Raw genomic sequence first — 8,527 nt, 5'->3', positions numbered from 1 at the left:
CAAAAATCTTAAGGTTAAAAAGTTCCCAACAAGCAGTAATAGCGTACTTGATATCTTTCTTGATTTCATTGTCAGAGTACTTTATGAGATATAGGTCAGGATAATACTTTTAAAGCTTATCTTTCACCAGAGCCCATACATGTTCAATTGAATTGAGATCTGGTAAATGGGCTGAAATTTCTATAAGAGTAATTCCCTGCCCTCTGAGCTATCTCCTAAAAGGTAAATGAGTCTTAGTATTGTCAATGATAAAGAAAGCCTCTTTCCCCTCAAGATGCTCCTTAATATCCTCCCATATTCCTACAAAGTCATATTCATCATAAACCTCAATAATTGACATTCTAGTTTACCTCCAGTAGAAGAAGGATCAGGAAAAACAAGCAAAAAGAGACTATGAGTTTGACCATAAAAAAAACCAGTCATCATCTGACTAATTTTTCTCTCCACTGTCCTAGCAGTAGGTTCCACACAATCCTTATTCCACTTCTCTTTTAGGTACCTAAATACTCATTTTCTCCACTTTCCTCCCTTCATGTAAACAGTTACTTCATCTCCCCCTATTGTCTTCCTCATCCACATCTCTCTTGTCCAGTACCTATAAGCTAATACCTATTCTAATCTCTCCTGAGCTAGATTCTCATTCAAGTGAACCCTCTCTTGTGGTAACCACTTTTTAAGATGCTTTTGTGCAAGTCTTCTCCTGACTGCCATAGAAGAAATATTGGAAGCAACCTTTTAGGCAATCTCAAAACATGTAGTATTGTGATTTTCAAGAACTTCCTCCACTATAACATTATCCTGTAACTTAGTAGTCTTAGGATATCTTCCTCTACCTTTCCTTTCCTTACCCTCTAAGTCTTCCTTTCAGATTGTAACAGTTGTGAGAGAGATGATGCATTAGTTACAAATCTGCTGATATACTATCTGTGGCATGTATAACCCAAGGATTCTCCTCCTGGTAAACTCAGAGATGTCATGGATTGAAATAGGCTTTTTTGGATAACAGAGAAGAATAGGAGGCATAGTATTTAATGGAAAAAGAATCAGGTAACGTGATTGGGTTTTAGTTGAATTGATGCAATTTCTTTTGATAAGGTTGCATAGAGGATTAGGTGATCGACAATAGTTGCCATTCATCTAGGTGGTCGGTTATTTTTATTAATGAATAATATATGTGAGTTCTCCTCTACTCTAGCAATCAACTGCCTCTTAAGATTAGGACTTAATTGACTAAAGCTATATTGTAATGACATTAAGTCATACTATTTTTTTTCTTCAAACTCTACTGCTGAGACTTTGAAATTTTATTACATTTGTTCCTAGAAGAATTTATCTTGGTACAGTTGTAACCTCCAGATCCATCTTCTCAGATTGAGCCCCAATTACACTAAAATAGAATTTCAAACAATACATCTCCTATTTCTGTAGATATTTTTAGATTTAGTCCTCAGGTTAGCATCAAGTGAATATACTAGTAGCTGGTATGTGGATTACTAGTAGTATTATGATCAGGACACTCTACTGTCTTATGTCAGGATATAAGTAAGAATCATGGTTAACAATGCCAGATTAAAAGATGAAAATTAGCACATCCTCACTTAGAATGAACTCCAGACAGGTTGGATACAATCAGATATTCTGAGCTCCCAGAATGCAAGCAGACACTCAGGTCGTCTAAGATACACTAGACTTGGGTAACAGAATATTTGCATCAGAACATACAGCTAATTCAACTGACACAATGTGTTTTTTTACTGATGCCCACTCTTGGAATCCGTCCACAGCTTCATGCTAGTACATCCATACCTCCTTCCAGACCTACTTTCCAATCTGGACCCAGATCCTCACCTGGCCGACACTTCCTTGAAGGCCTGGCTCAGACTACGTCTCACCACTGACTAGGTCCTACAGCCCCCTCCCACAACTACCACTACTAGGCAACTACCAGGCCTCATGCATTCATCCACTTGGACTTGTTTACTGCATGCAGAATATATCAAATTCGCTGTTGCCACACTATCTTGTCAGCTATCACTTTAGTGACACAGATAGGGAACTGACCTTATGCTTGTTATTAAGAGTACCAGGATCTAATACCTCGGAACCACTCTAAGTAGGATAACTACACTTGGAGTCAGAATCGCTGGTCTCTAACACCACACTCTGGTCCTGTGACAGGACCTACATGTTATCATACATCTTATTTATTAATAAAAATAACCGATCACTCAAGGTGCACAGCAACCATCGTCCATCATTCAACCCCATTTTTAACCCTATTAAAAGAAATTGCATCAACTCAACTAAAATCCAATTACATTATCTGATTTATTTTTCTTTAAATACTATGCTTTCTATTCTTCATAGTTATCTAAAAAAGCCTATGTTAATCCATCATCTCTCTGGGTTTACCAGGGGGAGAATCCTTGGGTTATACAAACCTCAGATGGGATATCAGCAGATTTCTGACCATATCAATATCTCCCTCACAACTGTCAAATACACAATCTCAAAGAAAGACTTGGTGGGCAAGAACAGGGAGAGTAGAGGAAGATATCCTAAGACTGCCAAGTTACAGGATAACACTATAGTAGAGGAAGCTCCTCATAATTGCAATATTACATATTTTAAAATTACCCAAAATGTTGCTTTCAATGTTGCTTCTATGACAGTCAGGTGAAGACTTGCATAAAGGCATGTTAAAAGGTGGTTACCACAAGGGAGGGTTCACTTGGATGAGGATCTAGTTTAGGAGAGATTGGAAGAGGTATTAGCTCATAGGTACTGGACAAGAGAGATGTAGAAGAAGAAGGCAATGTGGGGAGATGAGGTTACTGTTTACATGAAGGGAGGAAAGTGGAGAAAATGAGAATTTAGGTACCTAAAAGAGAAGTGGAATAAGGATTGTGTGGAACCTACTGCTAAGACAGTGAAGAGGAAAATTAGCTAGATAATGACTGGTTTTTTTTATAATCAAACCCATAGTCTCTTTTTGCTTATTTTTCCTGATCCTTCTTCTACTGGAGGTGAAGTAACTAGAATGTCAATTATTGAGGTGTATGATCAATATGACTTTATAGGAATATGGGAGGATATAAAGGAGCATTTTGAGGGGAAAGAGGCTTTCTTTATCATTGACAATGGTGTGACTCGTTTACCTTTTAGGAGATAGCTCAGAGGACAGGAAATTACTCTTATCGAAATTCCAGCCTATTTATAACCAGTACAGGTACTCAGTTAATAGTTTTGTTTTATGTTTTATTTTAAGCATCGCTTTGATACTGAGTTTTGTTTTATGTTTTATTTTAAGTATTGTTTTGATATTTAAGTAGTTTTATCAAAGTGTATCATTTGATACCTTTGATTCATTTTATTCATGCTAGACATGAACAGATTTGTTTATTTAAAGACTACCTGATTTCATGATTGAAACAGCAGACTTCAACAGACAGTATTTTAATATACTTGGTTGAACAGTTACCTCTTTGTTTCTAAGGACCCCCTTAAAGGCTCTTTTAGTTCTCAGCTCTCATCTCCTCTCTGGTAGAGTATGCTACCTGTCAACTATCGTACCTATTACTGATATCGTGAATAGCACCTTGTGAACACCTTACACTATTTATCAGATCTCAATTCAATTGAACATGTTTGGGCTCTGGTGAAAGAGAAGCTTCAAAAGCATTATCCAGACCTATATCTAATGAAGAGCTCTGACTTTGAGGTTAAAGAAGCAATTAAGAAGACTATTACTACTTGTTGAAAACTGCTTAACCTGAAGATTTTTGATTCTCAAGCAGGTTCAATAGTGGATAGGATTGAAGCAATTATTAAAGCAGATGGATAGTACACTAAATAATAAGTTCTATGTATTAATATTTTTTTAATTTTTTGTTATTATGATGTTGAAGTTGGTGAGTGAGTAATTATTGTGTAATCAAGTTTTTTTTCTGTTCATTGTAGTCAGTTATTTTGTTAACGAACAATATCATGATGCATATGACTAGTCTTTTCAATTTAATTAATTTAATTGTATATAAACAAAATATCTACAGTTACTAGAAGCAAAATTTTCTGTAGCAATAAGCATAGTGTACAGTATAAAGTCTGTTATATGTGGGACAACCATTGCATGGAAGAAATAGGTTGCATGGCCAAATGTTCTGTACCCTGCTAATATCACATGGCATCCTTACAGGTACAGAATTTTAAGCCGTACTTATGCAAAGGCCACCTATAGCTTTAAATTTTGTAAAAATCTACAGTAACTCAGAGGAGACTTTCCAGCAGTAATAATAAGACTAGTGTATGGGTACTGTTCGATAATATTTGCTTAGAAGAAATATGTTGCATGGCTTTATGAATCTTATTTAGCTTCAGAGTGAGTATGTGACAGCTGTGATGTAGGGCATGCAATCTTTTTGTTTTCCTTGTATGCCCAGCTTAGCCTAATCTGCTAGTGTTAGGAGCAGCTCACTTAGCCCTAGCTGTCATCTCTTCCTTACCTCGTTACCCTAGTCCTTGCAGTTATCTGTTCCTTATCTCATTCTGCTAGTCCTAGCTGTTGTCCCCTCCATATCCTGTGGCCCTTAGTCCTGATTGCCTTTCTTCATTCATTCTCTACAACCACCAAGCCCCAACATCAAAGCTAATTTCCTTCCCCACTACATCCAACAAACCTCTTTCTCTCTTAACTCATGTCTTTTCACACCCCCATACTCTAATATCAACTTAACATCACTCTCTCCCATCTAATATACCATCTTCTCCCACTAAATGAAAAAAAAGAAGGAAATGGTGACTCCTAGATCCCAGAGACCACCAGTACTCATACTAAGATAAACTCCATTCAAATGCTTACTACTGAATTGTATTAACATACATTTTATATGCCCTACTGCTGCTGCTGGTAAAAGTAATATGAGGAGAGGAAAACAGCATACATCATACTTCCCAAGAGTGACACCCTGCAAAGAAAATGCCTAGCCTTGCTTGAGAATTGTACAGATAACCTCTTATTTGAATCCTAAGTAGATGACACCCTATAAGTGAAAATCTCAAATACTTCAGACTAATTAGAAACTCATAAACTAACTTCTTCTTAGATCAGATAGCACTATGAGGAGATGGTATATGCTAAAACCTGGTATAGGTTCCAGAATCCTCATGCTACTATGGCTAAATATAGAGTGTGTGGTGAGTAGATCTGGGACTACATTACAGTGCACTGCTAAGACCCCGGCCAGCTAACCAAGCCCCCTAAATTTAGACTGTCATTGCTTCCTCCTGCAGACTTCTCTACATTACTGACCTGATCCAGCTTGTTCTGAGCAAGTACAGGGCCGAAAACTTAGGGGAAGTCATTTGTCATCTGAAGATCTTAGTCTGAGACACTGTCTAGAAACTTCAGATGATAAATATGAGTCTTTATGCAGAGTGGCTTGGGACGGCGATAGAGGAGTCACCTACAAGTAAGTATCCTTTTTCAACTTAGCCTAATATCTGAGTACAAACATTTATTGGGAGTCTCCAATCTGATTGGTCCTCACCGTATTGCCCAAGGGTAATATCAATCCACATAGTCTACCAGACAGGCGCCCTCAGTGATGGCCACTTGTTTCTTAACTACTCCTTGGATTCCTTGACTACCTCTTGAATTTCGAGGACATGACCAGGAGGTGGGTTGGTATGTCTTAGTGTTACCAAGTATCAAATAAGTACTCAGGGTAGTCAAGGGGCATCCATCTTAAAGTGGAGGAAATTGGGTGTTTCCGCTATCTCATTACATCATCTGGTTAGGCCATATGCATACTTAGCCCTGTGTCAAGTAAACCTCTCCTGTTCCCGGAACTCATCTTTTTAAATAAAATGCTGACGTCTAGATGTGGGTTCTTACTAACAATGGCAAAGACCCATTAAACATTATAGTGCTAGAACCACAGCCCTGGTCAGGAGGATGGTGACCAGATTCCTAAGCATGGCAATGGCAGATACTAGTACACTTTTCCGACTGAAAGGTATCTTATGGCTGTTTATAAGAGGGAGAAATTGGGATAGGCATCGAAGAGGAGGAGGAGGAGAGGGATGAGGAGGAAGAGGAGGAGGAGATTCCCAGTAAGTAGTCCGATGGTGATGGTGAGTAGTGGAAGAAGTGGGTAAAGGGAACCTCAGATTCTAATATCAAGCCGACAAGGGGTTCAACCACCCCAGTCGGTATATCACAAATTGTTATCAACATCAATAGTTAACCCACATGATTGTAATTAATATTATGTACCAAACTCTTTAGCTAATCACAAATGTAGGACAAAGTACCTAATATCCATCCTTACTAAAGACGCATATGCAGTATCCATCTTACCCAGGCTGCTAACAATGTAAAATTTACAGCGCAACTTTCTTTCTGTTAAAGAAATATATAGCTGATCATACTGATAGGATAAGGACTGATCCATCAAGGTGCTGCTCAAAGAAAAGCCCTAGATGGCAGCGTACATACAAGCTCCTGGGCACCATCGTAGGCATGATAGAATCCAAGACACCTTTTCGGCTTTTTCTCTGAAGGCAGTGGGGAAGGCTCAACCACCACCCCCTTACCAGCTCCCACTACAACTCCTTTAGCTCCCACGACCCCGACAGCTGGATCTGGCTCACCGCTGCCTGTGATAGTTCTGCTCTGCCCTTTGACTACCAATACTGTAATGGTTCTACCATCTCACCTTCACCCAATTGCTGTGCTTATTCTACTGATTTCCTCTCATATCTGTACTGCACTCGTTCTCCCGTCTTTCCCTCTTACCAGCACCACGACTGTAGCTTTGACTACTACAACCTCTGGAGGGCTGTGCCACAGTAATAGACACCGGAGGTCCCAAAATGATAATTTTGGTTTTTTTCGTTTGCTTTCTTTTACCTTTCTTTGGTTTTTTTGTACTTTTTTGTTAGATATACAACAATTCTAAGAATGGGAGGGCAAATTTTCATTTTTCAAGGCTTGTTTACTTGGCTAGTATCTATACATACTGTAATACTATTATACTATTGAGTGCCCTTGCATCCATCTCCCACGTTTTTAACTAGTGCGACCTCTTGTGCCAAAAACTATAGTTTTCTGTACTCAAGCCCAGCACTGTACTTGAGTCTATAATAGTGCTAGCTTTATACCCCCTACATTAGGGTGTTCAAATGAATACATTCTGCGCATCTCACATTCTCAATTTCTAGTTCCTTAACTAGCCTGGTACTGGCCATGAGAGCACTGATTGAACCGTTAGAAATAAGTCCAGATACTTCAAATCAATTTCCAGTAGGGAACTTGTCTCGAAGGAAATTGTGTCACTAACTAATATCGATTATAGCTAGAGGCTGCTAAGAAATGTACCTATATACTTTAGTGAGAACTATATTTCACCAAAGTCATTCATAGTTAAGTCATGGAGACTTGAGCCCCAGACACTTGAGAACATATATGGTATGAGCTGAAGTACCATAAAAGCACAAAGATAATATTCAAGCTGAACATTTCCCAAAGTACAATATCGTTTATACATATATTATACTGAGCCTTCTAATATCGCAACAACTTTGTTACTTCTAATTCTAGAATGCTAGAATCTGAGATTACATGACAATTAAGTATGTCTAACTACCATTACAATAGAAAAAAAGGGGAAACTCTTGATTCGATACTTAGCAATAGGTTGTGATTGCACCAACCCTAACCCTGCACCAAGATCCTACTATATGAGACCAGAAACCTCTTATTAAAGATGAGAGAATGCCAGAAACTCCTCATCTTCAGCCAACCCTAAATCTACACAATTAGCCTATATTCAGAATTCCATCTACTAAATATTTACTAACAAGTTGAAGGATAAATAAGCGACATATTCTCTATACACGCAGTCAACCAGCTATCCGTGTAGGCAATCTAACTTAATGTAGACAAGACTTGGAATCCAGTACCATAGGGTCAGAAAGATCTATATCAGAATTGCAACCATCATTATATATCCACTCTCAGAGCATACTATTAAACTATCAGCCCTTAGGTTGAGACTCCCCACCACCAATTACAAGCATGCAGCTAGAAAGAACTCCAAAGCACACCCGAAAGAGCATGGTACAGAGTATTACGCATACTGAACTAGTGCCTAATCCTACTAGATGAGAACAAAGGAAAATAGTTCATCTTAGTCATCCTAGTACCCATGAGTACAAAGGCTCCAGAGGACTGAATGCCACTGAATTGGACAAAAAGCCTGATTCAGAAGACCTTAACAAAATCAATTTTAATACACTGCAACATACCGTAGAGTTACTTGTACCTAAACAATAGTGATACTGTTCTACTATAATGGTGCCAATTTCTAGTTACTTCAGACAACAGGCTACTGATTCTGTCCTGCAGATACTAGCTGAGCATGGACAAATTTATTGCAGCAGAGTAAATAGCCCTCATGCATTTATGTCCTGTAGTATTTTATGACTTTCATCTCCTCTGAGTAGCCAGAATGATCCTACATCCAAT

Source organism: Tuber melanosporum, assembly GCF_000151645.1.
Source record: "Tuber melanosporum whole genome shotgun sequence assembly, scaffold_157, strain Mel28".
Taxonomy (NCBI): Eukaryota; Fungi; Ascomycota; class Pezizomycetes; order Pezizales; family Tuberaceae; genus Tuber; species Tuber melanosporum.
Note: the sequence above shows the minus strand (reverse complement) of the source record.